This window comes from Pan paniscus, chromosome 13, assembly GCF_029289425.2.
Source record: "Pan paniscus chromosome 13, NHGRI_mPanPan1-v2.0_pri, whole genome shotgun sequence".
Classification (NCBI taxonomy): Eukaryota; Metazoa; Chordata; class Mammalia; order Primates; family Hominidae; genus Pan; species Pan paniscus.
This window is the reverse complement of record NC_073262.2, coordinates 76,822,627-76,842,976: the sequence shown is the minus strand read 5'-3', so window position 1 is coordinate 76,842,976 and position 20,350 is coordinate 76,822,627. Positions and strand designations below refer to the sequence as shown.

Sequence of the window (20,350 nt, the reverse complement as noted above, 5' to 3'; positions counted from 1 at the left end):
GATTTAGTTTATTCGTAAAATTAGTTTAGTTCTTCCCAGAGAGCTGTGTTTTGATTTAATTAATAAATAGAAAATAGGTGTTTTTAACTTTTGCGTAGGCTTATGCCATCAAACATCTATAATAAATACTGAAATAAATGCCTGTATTTGGCTAATACCTATAATAAATACTGAACATTAATGAAATTATTACATAGCATTTATTTATATCTTTTTATACCTAAAAGCATTTATACTTTAGGTATAAAAAGAGTTTGGATAAATTAACTGTTGTTCAGTAGCAATTTGAAATGTACAGCTTTTTTATGTGGTTTAATTCAATGTTTTAAAAATAGGGCTAGTATATTTTGAAATCACTAGAGAATTAGTTGAATTGGGGAAAAGTCAACAACTTTTTGTAAATTAAGTTTTTTTTGAGATCTATTCTTTCCTTTTAATTGATATTAATTTCCTGAGGAGTTGATATTAATTTTCTGATTAATCATTTTAGGTTGTATCTGAAAAAAATTTAAGAAATCCAAATGTATTTGATTTTATTAAGCTGGCTGACTTTGTCAAAAGTCTGGAAAAACTTTAAGAAATCCAGATGTACTTGATTTTATTAAGCTAGCTGACTTTGTCAAAAGTCTGAAAAAAATTTAAGAAATCCAAATGTACTTGATTTTATTAAGCTAGCTGACTTTGTCAAAAGTCCATTGCTATTTGCTTAAGGTTTCTAGCTTTTGCAGCAGTGAATAATAGTGCTCTTAAATTGGATTTATGGTAACTTTTAAGAAACATATTTGTTCCAAGCAGTCTAAGAAGTGCAGAGATGCATGTCAATATTCAGAATTCATATTTTCCTTGAACAGAAGGTTGTGATAAAATGGCACATGGTATGTTTTCATTGCCTGTTGAAAGACTTTCATGCAGTTAAAATAAGCATTTTGATGGTGGTTGAATTAAGAGTTTTTGTCAGTCTCTTCTCATCATGGATGATTAGACTAAAACGTCTGCTTGTCTTGACTTGAGATCACCACAGCTTCAGATAACATGCTTTGTGATTGAAGGTCGAAATATTTTGAATTCTAATAGGCTGCCAGATGAATTGCTTGAAATAGACTGTAAAATTTCAAGGCTTCCTTTTCCATCTGCTGTGAAAAGAACCATTGGGAATGGTTGAGCTTGATGATCATAGAATTACTGGATGGTGATTCTAAAACCCTCAAAGGGAAGTTGCTATGGAGATCTAGTTCCAAACTGTGAAATGATTCACCTTTGAAAGGCTGCAGGGTCTGAGAAGCTGAACACATCATTGTTCAGGTGGTCATTGGTTAGGAAATTGCTGGTGCCTGTGTAATCAGCACTCCTGTGGTAGTTAACGATCTAAAAAGGTTTGTTCTGAATGATGTGGGACAACAGCAATGTGCATAAGATGGCTTCTCTCAATCATGGTTTGCTCAGTCTGGTGCTTGTAAAAATACAGCAAACTAAATAGCACAGAAATGAATTGCTTTATTGAGGGAATCTTTTGAAAACAAAATTTTGAATTGATGAGTTTAGCATCTAAAATAAAATGGTTCTTTTTGAAAATAAAGTTTTCGCAGAAACATGCATTGTTTACTTTATTTTAATTCATCCCCATACCTCCCACTTTTTTGTGGTAAAAAGCTCTTTGTCTCTCTAGGTGTAAGACCTTACCACGGTGAAATGTTTAGCTTTTAATATCCTAGAGTACTATTTCAAGAGCCTTCTTGCATAAGCACAGGGGCACCTGAGAAGGAGTTTAGAAAAGCCCCTGGTCATTGAGAATGAGTCTAGGAAAATCCCCAAATCATTAGAAGTAGAAAGTAATTAATCCCCTATAGCAAATTGGTTCCCCTCAAATTGTTTTTTATTATGCATATTTGTGACATGTATTTTAAATTGATATTTTTTCCAATTTTTGTTTTTATTAAATCAACTTTTGTTTTTATTTCCAGAAACCTGAGGCCAAAATAATTTTTGAAATTCATTTAACAGCAAATTATTATAAACTGCTATTCTCCCATATTAAGATTTCAGAATAGGTAAAATTCAATCTTAGTTAATTTCATATCAGCCTATAATGTTGAACTTTAGTAATCAAGTATGAAACCTTATCAAAGATAATGTATGTATATCAAGTTTGTCTGTATGGTGTCTTCTCCAGACATCATTAAGGTAAAATATACATGTAACAAAAATCATATATTCTTAGTGTACAGTTTGATGAAGTTTATTGTACACAGTCGTAGATCTACTGTCACAGTCAAAATACACAATGTTTCAATCATCCTAAAATGTTTATTTGTGTCCTTTTGCAGTTGATCCTCTCCCCTAACCCTTATGCTTAAGTACTCACTGATCTGCTTTCTATTGTTGCATTTTTATCATATTTAGAATTTCATGTAGTATCATATAGTATGTAGTTTTTTCTGTTTGACTTTTTTTAGATCTAGCATAATGTTTTTGATATTCATTCATATTGTGTACATTAATACTTTCTTATTACTATGTAGCCTTTAATATTATCACTTTGCTTATCCATTCATTAACTGGTGGACATTTGAATTGTTTCCAGTTTTTATTGTTACGAATTATTTGTGTAGAAATGTTTGTATGGATATATGTTTCTATTTCTTTTGGGTAAATATCTAGAAATGGGATAGCTGAAGTGTATGGTAACTGTATGTTTAGCTTTATAAAATACTGCCATACTGTTTTCCAAAGTGACTGTAACATTTTGATTTCACACCAGCAATATGAGTTCCAGTTCCTCCACATCCTTTCTAACACTTGATATTGTCAATTGTTTCTAGTTTAGGCATTATAGAGAATACTGTGGCTTTCATTTCTATTTTCCAGCCTATTAGTGATGACCATCTTTTCATTTGCTTACTTCCAAACTGTATATCTTCTTTGGTGAAGTATCTGTCTAAATCTTTTGTCTATTTTTAATTGGATTGTTTGTCTTATTTTGATCCAGTATCAAAGAACTGGATACAAGTTCTTTGTCAAGTATATGTTATATGAAATTTTCTCCTAGTCTGTGGCTGGCTTTTTTTTTTTTTAATTCTGTCTTTAAAAGAACAAAATTTTTCATTAGGATGTTCATTTTATCAGTTGATTTTCTCTGATATTTGTGTTTTTTGTGTCCGGTTCAGAAATCTTTACCCAACGCTGTGTTACAGATATTTTCTTCTGTTAAAGTTTAATTTTAAATAACTTTAGCTCTTACATTCGGGCCTGTCATCTTTCTAGTTAATTTTGCATATGGCATGAGGTAAGGTGTTAATTTTCTTCCATACAGATGCATAGTTTTTCCAGAATTATTTGTTGAATATCTTTTCTCTCACTGAATTAACCTGGCACCATGTCAAAAATCAAATCACTGTTTAGGAGGTCAAGTGCAGGTCAGTTTACACACTCTATTCTGTTCCATTGATCTATTTGTTTTGGCAATACCATACTGTCTTGATTATTATAGCTTTAGAGTAAGTCTTAAAATTAGATAGTGTAGGTCTTCTGACCCTTTTCCTATTTTTTAAGATTGCTTTAGCTTTTCTAGTTCCTTTGCATTTCTGTATAAATTTAAGAACCTGAAAAAAAAGCTTGCTGGAATTTCATTGATTTTTGACTTTGTATTGAAACTGTCAGTGGAGACTACCAATCCATGAAGGCGATTAAATTTTTAAATTTATTTAGGTCTCTTCTCAACAGTATTTTATAGGTTACAGAATACAAATCTTACACATATTTTGTTAATTTTATCCCTAGGTATTTAATATTTTGCTGCTATTATAAGTGATATTATAGGTTATTTTTAGAAGCCCTTAATCAGGTTGAAGTAGTTACTCGTTATTCCTAGTTTGCTGAGAGTTTTTATCCTGAATAGGTGTTGAATTTTGTCAAATGAATTTCTTTTATCTATTGGAATGATCTGGTTTTTCTTTTTTATTCTATTAATATGGTAAATTACATAGACTGATTTTTGATTGGTAAGCTTTTGTTATTCCCAAGATAAACTCACTCCATCATTATAAATAAACCTGTGTGCTTTTGAATTTGATTTGCTAAAAATGTTTTAAAGGATTTTTACATCTGTATTAATGAGGGATTATTGTTTCTGTGGTTTTCTTTTCTTGTAATTTTTGTCTGAATTTGATAGCAGGGTAATATGAACCTTGTAAAATCACTTGTAAAAGTATTTTATCTTTGATTTCCTCGAAGAGTTTATGGAGGATTCATGTTATTTCTCCCCTAAATGCTTGATAAAATTTACCAGTAAAGCCATCTAGGTGTGGAGTTTTGTGTGTGTGTGTGTGTGTGTGTGTGTGTGTGTGTGTATGGGAAGGTTTTTATTTCAGATTCAATTTCTTGAACTGATGTAGGACTATTCGTGTTTTCTATTTCTTCTTAGTTCAGTTTTGGTAATTTTTGTCTTTCTAGCATTTTGATTACTTCATTTAAGCTGTCAAATTTATTGGGCATAAAGTTATTAATATTCTCATATGTTTAATGACTTAGAACCTATAATGTCTCCTCTTTCCTTTGTGATGTTAGAATGAAGTGTAATTTTTGTCTTTCTTTTTGATTAGTCTATCTAGAGGCTTATCAATTTTATTGAGCTTTTTAAAGGACTATGGGTTTCACTGATTTTTTTTTCTTTGTTCATTTCCTATTTCACCAGTTTGTTCTCATATCTTTTATTATTTCCTTCTTTCTACCTATTTGGGTATTTTCAAATTATTTAAGACCTTTTTTAACAGGTGCTTGCAGTTTTTTTGATTTATAAAAAAAATGAAGTTGTAAACTTTTATCACAGATTTAAAATGAAGTTCTTAAAAATCTTAACTTGAACAAATACAAAACAATTTTAAAACCTTTCTTTCAAGTCAGATTGAGAAAAAAAGGCTTAAAAATATGTTTGTTATTAACAGAAAGAAACATATTTAGGTAAAAGTAATAAAAACCTCACGCTGTATAGGTAATGAAAATAGTTCTAGTTATCTGACCATTCGACGAAAAGCAAGTACTTAAGGTCTTCAGCTCCAATATTTTGTTCATTTCTTATTGCTGGAATTTTATAATCATTTCTTCTTGTTAGATGACTAAACAGGATGATGGTAGAGAGTCTTGAGAGCCTTATCTGCTGGTGGATCTGATGTTTTTCGCCACTTTGCTGTCTTGTGGTTTAGAGTTGTGTTAGTCCATTTTTGCATTGCTATAAAGAAACACCTGAAGCTGGGTAATTTATAAACAAAATAAGTTTATTTTGGCTCATGGTTCTGCAGGTTGTACAGGAAGCATGCCACCAGCATCTGCTTCTGGTGAGGCCCCAGGAGCTTAGAGTCATGGCAGAAGGCAAAGGGGGAGGCGGCATATCACATGGCTAGAGAGGGAACAGGTGAGATGGAGCTAGAGAGAGTGCCACTCTCTTTTAAACAACCAGATCGCACTGAACTCAGAGCAAGAACTCCTTATGGTGAGGACAGCACCAAGTCTTTCATGAGGGATCTGCCACCATGACCCAAGCATGTCCCACCAGACCCCACCTCCAACACTGGGGATTACATTTCAACATGAGATTTGGAGAAGACAAAACAGGCAAACCATATCAAGAGTTTTCAGGTGTCTGCACTGGTACTTGAAGTTGTAGTGGCACTGTTGCTGAGGTGGCTGCTGACCTTGGATATCATCGCCTTGATTTTTCCCTATCCTCTTCATTTCTGTCCTCTCTAGACTACCTTTGGCAGAGGGTCCCTGCAGAATCATGGTCTGTATCCCCGATACCTACTCCGCCCCACTGGTCTGCCTTGTTCCCTTGCCCACTGGTTGTGGGTACCCTCCAGCACTTCTCCCCGCATATAGGGTCTCCGCATGTAGGATGGTGGGAACTTTTCCTTGTCAGGAGGTAGGAAGGTGGGAGCTTTTCCTTGCCCACATATAGGAAGGTGGGAACTTTTCCTTCCGTAGGCCCTGCGTGTTGGGCCTGGCCTTCGGGAGCACTCTTTTCCCTGGTTCTTTTCGCCACTCTCACTATTACGGTAATTCTGCTGGCAGTTGCCTGGAGGACCCCTAGGAGGTAGATAGGAGCTTATAAAGGTACAGTTGGCTGCATATTTACTGCCTTGAACTGGAACTCCACCACGGCCTGCAGTACTGGCTGCCTCCGCATTCTTTTCTCCTTGAACATCAAACGCCACATCTCTCCAGCTCCTCCACTGCCAAGGTACTTCTTGGGGTTATTCTTTACGGCAGTCTGGTGTACAAATACATCTCACTTGGTGTCATTCCTGTTGATGAATCCATATCCTTTTCTTACATTGAACCGTTTTACTGTTCCCAAAACTTTCATAGTGATGACCTTCTTGTCCCTGCTGGTCTATGTTGTCCCAGCTGGAGACCGCCGGGGCCCCGCTCCCTGTGCCGCTGCCCGTGGTGCTGGGCTGGCTGTTGGCAGCGCTGAGGGCGGGGGCGCGGTGGCTGCTGGGTCTCCCCAGTGGTTGCGGAGGTGGTGAGTGGGCCTGCTGCACCAGCTGCGGCTCCTCCCGTGTGAGGCCCCGAAGGCAGTAGTGGTTGGGGGCTGCTCAGGGCTCTCTGGAGTCCACTCTCCTCTCCTGCTGCCCATCAAACGCCTGTTCGGTTTTAATTTACTTTTTCTTTCTCTAATTTCTTAGGGTGAGAACTCAGATTATTAATTTTGGAGGTTGTTTTCTAATATGATTATTTAAAGTTACAAACCTCTCTAAGCACTGCTTTAGCTGCATCCCACATACGTTGATAGGTTATATTTTTATTATCCCTTAATTTAAAATATTTCCTTATTTATCTTGTGACTTCTTTGATCTGTTGATTCTTAAAACGTTTGTGTATTTCCAAGTATTTGGAGCTTTTCTAGCATTCTTACTGTTATTGATTTCTAATTTAATTTTTTTAATAGATAGGGATCATCCTCTGTGTGATTTCAGTCCTTTTAAATTTGAAACTTGTTTTTTGGCTATGCGTTGTCTAGGCCAAATGAACTACATGCTCTTGAAAAGAATATGTTTTGTTATTATTGAATGTAATGTTCTATAAATATTTCGTTCAAGATGATTAATAGCATTGTTCATATCTTCTGCATTTTTACTGATTTTTTTGTCTAGTTCCATTAATTTAGTTAAGAGAAGGGTGTTAAGATCTCCAGTTCTGATTGTAGAATTGTTCATTTCATCTTTACTTCTGTTGATTTTGGCTCCCTGTAATTTGAAGCTGTTATTAGGCACATACACATTATGTGTATATTATGCCTTATGTGAATATTATGCCTTTTGGATGAATTTACTTTTTTCTCATTTAAAAATATGCAGTACTTTTTATTTTGAAATCAATTTAATCTGATATTAATACAGCTACTATAGCCGTCTTATACTTACTGTTTTCCATCCATTTACTTTCAACCTATCCGTGTTTGTTTGTTTGCTTGGAGACAGAGTCTTGTGCTGTTACACAGGCTAGGGTGCAGTGCCACAATCAGGGTTCACTGCAGCCTCAAACTTCTGGGCTCAGGCAATCCTCCCACTTCAGCCTCTTGAGTAAGTAGGACTACAGGCTCATGTCACCATGCCTGGCTAATTTTTTAGTGTTAAGTTTTTGTAGAAATGGGATCTTGCTATGTTGCCTCGGCTGATCTTGAACTCCTGGCCTCAAGCAATCCTTCTGTCTCAGCCTCCCAAAAGTGTTGGGATTACTAGTGTGGGCCACTGGGCTTGCCATGTCTTTATATTAAAATGTATCTCTTATACAGAACATATGATTGTGTTCTATTTTATTATCAATTCTGATAGTCAACACCTTTTAAAGTGCTTATTTCATTGTCTAATGGACTTGATAGGTTTGGATTTGTATCTTTTTATTTGTGTTTTATTTGTTGCTTCTGTGGTTTGTTCCTCTGTCTCTCTACATTTTTTTGATTATTTGAATATCTGTTAGGATTTTATTTTAATATTCATCTTGGATTCCAACTAGATTTCACTTTTTTTAAGTGATTGCTCTAGTGATTACAATATACCTCCTTAACTTTTCAGTTTGTTTACAGGTGCCCTTTATTTTTATTTTGTTGTTGTTGTTGTTTTTGTATTTTTTTTCTTTCTTTTTGAGACAGAGTCTCGCTCTGTAGCCCAGGCTGGAGTGCAGTGGCATGATCTCGGCTCACTGCAAGTTCCGCCTCCTGGGTTCACGCCATTCTCCTGCCTCAGCCTCTGGAGTAGCTGGGACTACAGGCGCCCGCCACCACGCCCGGCTAATTTTATGTATTTTCAGTAGTGACGGGGTTTCACCGTGTTAGTTTACAGTTTATATTGTATCACTTCATGTAAAATATAGAAAACTTGAAAGTATATAATCCCATATTCCCTCCCTGTCTTTTATGCCATAGTTGTATGTAATACTCTACACATTTTGTAAATCCCACAATTTAAAAAATTGAGATAAAATTTACATTACCTAAAATTAACCATTTAAAAATGTACATTTCAGTGGCATTTAGTACATCATAAATGACTTTTGTTTAAACATATATTTGTATTATGAGGAAACCATGAAAAGAAAAAACAAAAAGCCTTTTGCACTTACTAAGATATCTGCCATTTTTGATGCTTTTCTTTTCTTTCTGAGAATCTGAGGTTCTACTTATCATTTCTTTTAACTTTGAAGACCGTTCTATAGCATTAATTATAGCGCAGGGCTGTTGGCAATAAATTCTCTTAGTTTTCTTTCATCTGAAAATGTTTTTATTACAAGATTCATTCTTTAAGAATATTTTTGCTGGGTATAAAATTCTTGGTTGACAGGTCTGTTTAATTTTTTTTCTGCACTTTAAAAATATTGTCGCACTCTCTTCTGTCCTTAATTTCTAATGAAAAAATCAATGATTAATTGAAACTTTTTTTGCTTCTTTCAAGAATTGCTCTTTACCTTCGACATTTGTGTCATACCTCTGCTATTGTATGTCTTAGCATTGCACTTCAATTTGTAAATTGCTTTCAATAAATTGTGTAAATTTTTATTCATTAATGCTTCAAGTTTTTTTTTCTCCCCATCTCTTTCCCCTCTCCTTTTAGGACTTTAATTATATGCATGTTGGGGCTGGGTGCAGTGGCTCATGCCTGCAATCCCAGCACTTTGGGAGGCCAAGGCAGGCAGATCATGAGGTCAGGAGTTCGAGACCAGCCTGGCCAACATGGCGAAACCCCGTCTCTACTAAAGATACAAAAAATTAGCTGGGCATGGTGGTGCGTGCCTGTAATCCCAGCTACTTGGGAGACTCGCTTGAACCTGGGAGGCTGAGGTTGCAGTGAGCTGAGATTGCGCCATTGCACTCCAGCCTGGGCAACAGGGCGAGACTCCGTCTCAAAACAAAAGAAAAATTATATGCATGTTGAACCATTTTATATTATCTAGTAGGTCCCTGAGGCTCTGTTCGTTTTTATTCTGTCTTCTGTGTGTTCAGATTAGTTTCTGTTGATTTATCTTTGACATATTCTTTTCCTCAGTCATCTTAATTTGGCTGTTATGTCCATATATCTATATAGATAGATAGATAGATAGATAGATAGATAGATAGATAGATAGATATACATATTGTGTTTATCAGTTCTAAATTTGTCTCCCTTCCTCCCTGCCCTCCTTTCTTCTTCTCTTCTTCCTTCTCTCCCACCATTTCTATTTCTCTGCTGGGAGTGCCTGTCTCCCAGTTCATTGTGTGCATAATTTACTTTTATTTATTGAAGGTAGTTTTAATAGACACTTAAAATTTTTTTCAGCTACTTTCAGCATCTGGATAATCTCAAATTCAATCTCACTTGTTTTCTGATAGCATTATGCTTGATTTTTTTAGGTAATTTTAGATTGTATCCTGGACATTATGAATGTTACATTATGGTGATTCTAGGTTCCAGTTTTTCTCTCATATGTGTAGCGGGTTTGTTTTGTTTTTTTTTGGTTTTGTATTAGTAGACAGTTGGACTTGAACTGCAACCTCGATTTCTTAGATGGCAGCTCCAGTCTCACTTCAGTTTGTCATTAGCTGGTCTGCTTTGAGTCTCCCCTCCCTATGCATGGTTCTGGTATCAATCAAAGAGGTGGGATTTCTTCTATTTTTCCTGTCTCTTTCTCTTCCCTTTGCATTCTTCCATCGCTACAGTTTCCCTAGCTTTGGTTTTCTGCTTCTCTAGGACAGAAAGACCATGATTTATCTGTAGCTTGCCCTGTGTTGGCAACACTTGGTTGCGAGCTAAAAGCTTTGAAAAGATGACTTTCCTTCATATAATTCCCCTTCTTTGAGCATGTACTCCTAAGCAGTCTTTCTGATTTCCTTTGCTCTCCAGTGCAGCTTAGGTAGCTGCTTTTTGTATCTTGTCTGTGTTTTATAGTGTTTTTCCCCACCAGGGTGGTCAGTGGTAGTTTTCCAGTGAGATCTTACTATGCCATTATTGAAAATGAAAGCCCTTGGTTGGAATTTTAGGCTACGTAATAAGTCAGTAGTACTTCTTATCAGTTTTATGTACCAGTACTTTACTTCCTATAGTGATAGCATGCATACTAAGACAGTGGGTTTTGAACCTTAAGGAAAAAATATTTGTGATTTATAGTTAATTTTAACTTACTACCAAGTATAATCATATTCTTATATTGATTATTACGTACTATTTAATCTTTAGTATTAATTTATTACCATCATACCTTAATTACTATGTAATACATTTTATCAAGTGAATAACTGATAATTATAAGGATTATATATGTATATTTTGGATGAAGTTTTGCTCTTGTTGCCCAGGCTGGAGTGCAGTGGTGCAATTTCTACTCACTGCAACCTCCGCCTCACAGGTTCAAGCGATTCTGCTTCCTCAGCCTCCCAAGTAGCTGGGATTACAGGCATGCACCACCATGCCCAGCTAATTTTTGCATTTTTAGTAGAGACAGGGTTTCACCATGTTGGTCAGCCTGGTCTTGAACTCCTGACCTCAAGTGATCCACCCACCTTGGCCTCCCAAAGTGTTGGGATTACAGGCGTGAGCCACTGCGCCTGGGCTAAGGATTGTATTTCTATAAATTCTGAATTTACTTGTGCCAGAGTCCTATCTCTCATGTAGTCTTTGAGGATGAATTGAAGAAGATGTAAAAGATTCAGTCCAGTATGATAGTGACTAAATTGTAACTAGTTTATATTTACTGATGTCTAATGGGGCACTTTTTTTTTTTGCTGGGGGTAGGCTAAATGTTGTGTTGACTTGTGGGTTCTTTCCCTCTCTTCTTTTTCAGTTTACTCAAAATTTCTTTAAGACATAATTGTTGACTCCTTTTAATGTTAGTTAATCTTTATCTTGCATAACAATTATTATGACACTATTACAAAAGAAGACATTAAGTGAATTCTTAACTAAACGGGGGTTATAGGAGAAAGAAGGGGAACTTAAAAATATTTTTCCCATAAAGAAGGCCCCTTATTAAATTACCCTAAAGAAGTTAATACAATCTTTTAGCAGGGTAATTTGGGGACATAAGGTGGAGTAGTAGTTGGGTAAATCAACAGTACAAGAAATACAATCTGCTGCATTTTTGTGCCCCCATACTTTAAAGATAATAGTTATGATTTTCACTTAGATAAATTTTGTAGACATCTGTGTTATTACAGAACAGAATTTTGTAGATATTTAAAATCATATAAATGGCAATACTTAGCAAAATGACAAAAAGCACTATTGCACGGTGCTATAGTAGTAATAGAAATGACTTTCTTCTAGGAAATCAGAGACCCATTCAAGTAAACATTTACCTAGATCTGTGATACACAGAAGGAATTTGAATTGGCTGCCAATCTTTGTTGTTATTGCTGTTGAGAGTTCATGTTCAGATCATGTTTCCCAAGTATGTGAACCAGTACTGCGACTCCCACAGTTGGGTTTCTAAGGAGAGCTTCCTTGTCTTCTTGTATCTGCTTGCTCAAATCTGGTATCTATTCTGTCTAAGAAACTCAATCTGTCTAAGAAACTGCTTCTCAGAGGCTCTATCATATTTTCTTCCTCTGCAGGTGGTAAATTTTGGTCCCACTTGTAAATACTTTGGCTTATATTTAGTATGTGAATTGAAATGTTCTGAATTAGGTCAAAAATTAAATGTTCATCAATTAGTTACAAATTTATCAGATACTATCTTCTAATAAGTAATAGGAGGTGACATTTGAGGTTTTTGTTTTTTTTTTAATGGAGTCTCACTCTGTTGCCCAGGCTGGAGTGCAGTGGCACAATCTCTGCTCACGTGACCTCTGCCTCCCGGGTTCAAGCGATTCTCCTGCCTCAGCCTCCCAAGTAGCTGGGGACTACAGGCACATGCCACCATGCCCGGCTACTTTTTTTGTATTTTTTGGTGGAGATGGGGTTTCACCATGTTGCCCAGACTGGTCTCAAACTCCTGACCTCAAGTGATCAGCCTGCCTCAGCCTCTCAGAGTGTTGGGATTACAGGCGTGAGCCACTGCGCCCAGCCTGACATTTGAGTTATGAATGGTAAATCATTTGCTAGACAATGAATAGAGGAACGGCATTCTCATTCTTATAAAGTGTGTTTCTTTTTGTCTCTGTTACTGAAATTATTTAATTTGATAAGCTAATCCGGTCCTTTGATAGGTGATACTCTTGCATATGATAAGCGCTTAAACATTATTTAAACAAATTATTTTACATTTAAGAAAGAAAACTTTAACTGGAAAGACTTTGGTTAGATGAAAGGGAACAAGAATTTCTTTGGCGTGGACTCTCCAGCAAAGGCAGGAATAGGATCAACATTCGTTCTATACCATCTTTGTGTCAGAAATTTCGCTTCACAGTTTTTTTCAGTACATATTATCAGTGTTTGGAAACGAAGAAACCTTTGAAAAAGATTGTTAGCTATATGACCTTGGGCAAGTTAATGGCGGAACTCACAATTTCTGAAGACAGGACTGTTGTTGGCCTGAACATACCCTTTCTTTCACCTCTTATGTCAGTTGGATGTATTTTCCTTAAACATATTTGTTTTCTGAATATACCTTATGCATTCCACCCTTATTTTTGCTGTATCCCATTTTAAATATGGGACAGTAGATACTCATTATTACAATGTTTTATTTAGGAAGGAAGCGTAATATATGAGTTGTAATACTTTCAGTTACAGTAGAATTCCAGTTCAAAATGGCTTAGAAAATAAAGATAGTCTATATATTGGCTTGCAGTTACTGAGAAGATAAGATACATGGTTTCATGCAATACATGATCAGTGCACTGACTCAGAACTTTCCCTAAGGTCTTAATTTCTTTCTGTCTCTACTCTACCTTTTGGCCAGCTTTACTCGTCTTTTGGCTGATTCCTCTCGTGGTTGTAACATGGCTTCCTGCATTTCACTGGCCATGTGGTTTTTAGTTCACATCTGTCAGAGGAAAAAGACTGACTTTGTTCAAGTCTTGCAATAAATTTTGAAATTTCCTCCCTTGGGCCAGCTTAAGTCACATGCCCAATCAATCCTTCAGTAGTCACTGTGAGCAGATAAGATAATCTTACCTGAAGTTACATAAATTCCTAAGCAGCAGTTGGGGAGCTAGAAGAGAGTATAGATAAATGCCTGAACAACAAATCTCTACCTATCAGTGATAAACTTGAAATTGTTATTGATAATTCTGTGAATTTGGAGAGGGGAGAAAATACCTGTGAAATTTTACACTTAAAAAATTTTAAGAACCTATTTACTTTGATTCTTGACTGGAAAATACATTTATCTCATCTTGGTAATACCTCATAATACTGGTTTAAAACATCACACTATTATGAGAGTTAGAGCAGTATAATTCTGATGAAATTTCATTACCAGAATTGTAATAAAAATGTTTCCTCTTCATTAAATATATGGTGAAGCTTATTGTTTGTGAAAATTAAACCGTTTCGTGGGATCACCAAACATAAAACAGAATGGTATCCATTCTGCACTATGCAGAATGGTATTGCATAGTGCCAACTCTAACCTTCTAACCTTGTCCATATGGGAGAAAGTCAGAGCATAGGATAAATTGAAACTTTATTAAATGCTGTGTGTATTAGTCTATTCTCATGCTGCTATGAAGAAAATACCCGAGACTGGGTAATTTATAAAGAAAATAGGTTTAATTGACTTACAGTTCTGCATGAGGCTGAGGAGGCCTCAGGAGACTTACAAGCATGGTGGAAGGCACCTCTTCACAGGGCGGCAGGAGACAGAATGAGTAAAGGGAAAAGCCCCTTATAAAACCATCACATCTTGTGTGAACTCACTATCACAAGAACAGAATGGGGGTAACCACTCCCATGATTCAATTACCTCCCACCAGGTCCCTCCCACCACACATGAGGATTGTGGGTACTACAATTCAAGATGAGATTTGGTTGGGGACACAGCCAAATTGTACCACCACGTTTTAAAAGTTTCATTTCTGTTTCTTTTTAAACAGTCTATTTGGTTAAATAAAGTAGTTTTGTACTCTAAATGAAAAAACTTTTTTTTTTTGGATCAGCTTTCTAAGCAGGCACCCAAACATTTATATATATATATTTATTTATTTTATTTTTGAGACAAGGTCTCGTTCTTCTCCCCCAGGCTGGAGTGCAATGGCGCGATCTCAGCTCATTGCAACCTCTGCCTCCCGGGTTCAAGCAATTCTCCTGCCTCAGCCTCCCGAGTAGCTGGGATTTATAGGCGCCTGCCACCATGCCCGGCTAATTTTCGTAGTTTTAGAAGAGACGGGGGTTTCACCATGTTGGCCAGGCTGGTCTCTAACTCCTGACCTCAGGTGATCCGCCTGCCTTGGCCTCCCAAAGTTCTGGGATTACAGGCGTGAGCCACCACACCCGGCCTATTTATTTTTAATTAATAAAATTGATTTGCCTTATATTATTGCTATTATCTGTCATCAAGTTCTATCAGTCTTTTCTGGAAGTACTTCTCTTCTTTTTTTGCCTTATTCTATTTTCACTACCACTTAACTGCCCTTACTAATAAATTGTTGCTGGGGCTCTCTTTTTCTGATCAGTGTGACCCTGTAATCACTTGTCTCAGACATATGTTTGCTTTAAAATGCAGAATCTCAGGCTTCTCTCTAGTAATCCAGAATCAAGGAGAGGGCTGGGAATCATCTGCACACTAGAAGATTTTTGAGAATAACTGTTACAGTCTTCTTCCAGTTTCTTCCTTTAAGAGCAGTGGTTCTTTTCTTTGTTTGAGGCAGTCTCACTCTGTTGCCCAGGCTGGAGTGCAGTGGCACTATCAAGGCTTACTGGACCCTCCATCTCTCGGGCTCAATTGATTCTCCACCTCAGCCTCCTGAGTAGCTGGGACTACAGACACATTCCACCACACCCAGTTAATTTTTGTATTTTTTGCAGAGACAGGAGTTTCGCCACATTGCCCAGGCTGATCTCAAACTCCTGTACTCAAGCGATCCGCCCGCCTCGGCCTCCCAAAGGGCTGGGATTATAGGAGCAGTGATTCTTAACCACAATTATATCACTTAGTGATCTGCCCCAGTACTTGGTTTCCTATACCATAGAGGGGTTAAAAGTCTATTTTTCACAAAACAGAAAATAATTATGTGTATTTTGTTAAATTTCTAACTTAAGTTTTATCAGCATCATAGTATTATTTAGACGTATATATTATTGCCATGGTTTGAAAATACACACAAATAAAAATCTACCAGTAGCTGAACATTGCAGTGAATATTCAATTTTGTACTATACTAACTATAAAACAAAAAGATAACACGTAAGCATACAGTTATTAAATAGGAAGCAATAATACCTTCGTAGCCTGGTATGGGGCAAGGACTTAAGGTCCATGAGTATTGCTGTTATTCCATAGGACCACATATTTGGCATATCACCTTTAGTTGTGATATGGCCTTTGAGAAATTAGATGTATCATTGCTTGAGGGTCATTGCATTTGATTATGTTACTGCCTCTTGTAAAACATTCGTGCCTTCCTGGGAATTCCATTTTCTGCCTGGTACTCAATACTCTTCATTGTTAAACATTAGTATGTTTTCCAGTGCTTTCTTTTCTGTTCTAAATTTTCCTCAGACATATTTACTCTGTGTCCTGAATGTACCTTATGTATTCTACCCTTGCCTTTGCTGTACCTCTAGCTAAGTTTTGTCCTTTAAGGTCCATATCCTCTGTGAACTTTGTCTGTCCCCCTTTTGCTCACTTTTCCTGCCTTTGAGATGAGGAGCCTTCTACATGTAGGATCATTTTTTGATGCCATGGTTTAGTTACATATTCTTGTCTTATTTCTCCTACTAGACTGTAAACTCCTTGACAGTATGGGCCATGTCATTTAATTTCATCTCTCCCTAGATACCTAAAATACGCTTTTTACATAGCAGTCAATAAAAGAAGGAAGGATATCAGTTTCATTGCTAGAAATTTTTTCTTACTTCAGTGTAAGCTTATCTAGATGTGGTCTAGTACATTTTTTCGACTACTTTGTTTGGTTACCTAAGAGAATATGCAGGGTGCAAATGTATGTATGTGTGTCTATCTATCTGTGTGTGTGTGTGTGTGTGTGTGTGTGTGTGTATTTTTTTTTTTTTTAAAGAGACAAAGTCTTAGTCTGTCACCCAGGCTGGAGTGCAGTGGTGCCATCATAGCTCACTGCAGCCTCGAACACTTGGGCTAAAGCAGTCCTCCCATCTCAGTTTCCCAGGTAGCCAGGACCACAGGTGTGTGCTGCCATACCTGGCTAATTATAGGCGTGAACCACTGCTCCTGGTCAATATATGTTTTTATTGTCTTTATCCAAATCTGTTAGTCAAGCAATAAGATTTTAGATAAATGAAAATAAAGTTCTTATATTTTACTGTTTTACATTTATTTCTAGGCCACTGTGTATTTTTCTTTATGCTAGTCACATGCATATTTATATACAGCATGTGTATAAGTAGGCCTATATAAGTTATAGGCATATAATACATTTATGTTTACATTGTTAGTTTGCTTTTGTTACTATAACTTATGTTGTCTCATATTATACTTTTATTCAGGATTAAAACTTAGCTAGCAAAATATTATATGGCATTGTATTAACTATGTATGTGATATAGTTGGATGCATTCTTATAGGTAAAAATTTATATGAAGAAATGGAAATCTTATTTAAAAAATGAACTGCACTATTTAAAATAGAAACTCATGATCTTTTTAACGTTGCAGCTGAGTTAAACAAATAATCTTTCCACCATTACCAAGAGGTGCTGTAGTTAAAAATACATTTATACATATTATTTTTAAAAACCTAGTTAACTTTAAAATATGTAAGTTTTCTTGTCGTTTAGGGTTCTGTGAAGCTGATCATCAAGAGGGTTGCAAATCATTGGTGGTTTCTATTTTCAGATTTCCACATCCCGGAGTAATTTGCTTTAATTTCACCCAATTTAACCTATACTTCACACCATCACCATTCAGCTTTAATAGCTATGTTCTATGCATAAGAAAAGCAGATAAATGTCCACAATTAGGCTGCAAATGATTACAACTAGTTAGGGCTTTATGAAGACAAAACTTAAAGGACCATGGCGCCAAACAAAGCCACAAAGACGGCTTGAAAATGCTGTCTCGAGAAGTCAAGTCTACCATGGCATTTGATTTATTACTTTTGTAGTTGATTTTACTTATTTTTAATATATTGGCAGGTGTGCCTACTCTGGGAAGTATTCATCTTTAAAGAATATTAGTTCTCTGTTCATTTATTTTGGTTTTTAATTTATTTGCTTTTTTGAATCTCAGCATAACCAGGTTGAATCTTTTTTCAAAAATATTATTAAAAGGTAGCAATTTTTAAAAAATTGAGAATAATTTGTTTGAAATGTACTGGCATTTATATGCCTTGTTAATGCATTTCTGAAATCAAGACTTTGCTGAAATGTTTATAAGTTGAATAACCGTGTCAGACATTTAGTGGAAGTATAGTTTTACAATTTTGTATAGAATTTCATTTCCAGATAGGTTTTAGTATGCAAAATATAAGCCTATGGAGGATTACTTCTATGAAATGTTACTTCTATGTGCATATGTATAAAAAATTCAGAAATTGTTTTAATCCTATATGTATGTTGTATTTTCTAAGATGTATGTTCTTGTTGATGATTAATGTATATTGTTATTTCAAGGTACAAAGAATTTATTTATGGTTTAAGGTTTTAAAAAGTTAAATTATTTTAATATAATAGCATTTTATAAATTTATTTTCTCCTATGAAGTAGAACTTGTTAGTTTGGTTAATATATCGCTGTATTTAATGAAGTAAATAAATCTCAGTCTCAAGACTGGATCTCATCTCTTTTCAAAATTTTCTGAAGATTTTAATCAAGGTGTGACATATAAAAACATTTTCTTTAAATACTTTGTAATAAATATATACATAACATAAATATAACTCAAGGCTTTAGTCTGGTGTTCCAACATTAGTCATTTTGTTGGATGTTCTCTCAGACATTCTATATAGATAGGAATAGCAATACTGATGGATAATAACTTTATAGTTTATGGCACCCACAATTATTCTTATAATTGTAATACTCCCCATTTTAGAAGTAATGTTAATCATTTTATTTATTATATAAGCGGTAACATGTATTTATTTTAAACATTTAGATAAGTCTTATTTTCTTAAATAATAATTCTGTCCTTAGTTTATTATTGTTTAAAATCCAAAATAAATGTAGGTGAAAAACCAAAGCAGTTGTGGGTTTTTTTGTACACATGTAACACACACATGTGTATGGTGTTGCATGCAGGTGCTAACTTTAAAAACAATACTGGGGAATGAATAGCTGTGTACCTTTGTTTATAAAATCAGTGTATGTGGGAAAGTACACTAAAACTTATTATTTTAAAATATCCTTATTTTAAAGAAAGTAGTCACTTATTTATCCTACAAAGTAGACCAATATAGCCGTGGCAAGACAATACAGCTACACAGCTTCACAGTTGTATTAAACTAGTTTCATATGCTATATCATAAAACTTTCAGTCCAATCAGCAACTAAATTTAAATACTGCAAATTGTAGCAGCAAAACAATAATTCTGCTGATTAGCCCCTTTCCATTTCTTGTAAGTGAACTGTTTATGCTGTTGAGTACCTTTTGAAAAAAGAAAAAGCCAAAACAGCCTTGATTAGTCAAGGAGTAATTGGATGACTTGATTTTAGCAAGAGAATGAATTGGTTGATGATAGCCTGTAACTAAGTGTAGTGGTTCTGTTCAGATGAATACATAACATACAGTCATCAGATCTTGACAGGTATAACATATTAGCAGTGCTAAAATCCCATGGTGGGGGGATTAGATGGAAATGGAGGGGAATAAGTTTGCCATGAAGCCTTTTACTGTAAAATTTGAGGTGATTCTTAGAGGACTTTAGATAAATATTCATAGTTTTTTCGTTCTGATTTTACATTGGAGGGGTAAATAGGTGGAGAGATTTCTCTACTTTATTACAATAGTCCCCCTGTTTTTTGCTCTAAAGACAAAATAGTTCTGTAGACAAAAGAGCTAATGGGATCACTGAACTTTTTGCAGGAGGATCGCTGATAATATCCTTTCACTTTTGTGGAAAATCATGGCGTAAAGATCATGGCTCCTTAGTAAGAGCCTTGATGCATTAAATGTATTCATATTTAACTAAAGTCTTGATGATGTCAGAACTTTTTGTACACTGCATTCTTATTTATGATTTTCTGATTACTTTCAAGACTGTATCTGAGTTTATATTAATGAAATATGGCATAAAGCAGGAAAGAAATTTTTTTAATGTATTCATTTGTAACTAGTCTTAAAACAGCCCGGTTGTACTGCCTGTCGCCCACCAAGAATATAATGCAATAACCACCCCTTCTGTACCATAACGTGCTGTGTGGGTCCAAAAGTTTCATTTGCATAAAATATGCGATCACTGTATTTCTAGGTGAATGAAATGACAGGATGAACCTGCACAGCTGACCACAGGGGAATAAGGGGTGTCACAAGGTCCTGGCCCATCCAAATCCCTTCTGATACTGGCTTTGATTTGGCACCACCTGGTGGTGATAGCTCTAGCTTAACTGTTGAGGACTAGATCTTGTAGACTGACTAGGACGTTATAAGATTGCAGTAGAAATTCTAGAAAGATCTCAGGGAGATCATACCCATTTTGTTGGGCCAGTTGAGGTGGGTTACATCAGAAAAGTATTGAGGATGCAGTGGCCTCCCTTACACAGTCTGCTCCCAAAGGATGTGGTTGCTTGCTTGTCCTTCATCTCCCTAGGTCT

General features: G+C 35.7%; 1 protein-coding gene and 1 pseudogene across 2 annotated transcripts in view; one reads left to right on the top strand and one right to left on the bottom strand.

Annotated features, from left to right (window-relative positions):
* The window catches only part of OLA1 (Obg like ATPase 1), a 173,580-nt gene that overhangs the window by 70,305 nt on the left and 82,925 nt on the right, over positions 1–20,350 (top strand). The gene's annotated exons all lie outside the window — the stretch shown is intronic.
* On the bottom strand, positions 5,744–13,431 carry LOC103787068 (Y-box-binding protein 1-like; annotated as a pseudogene).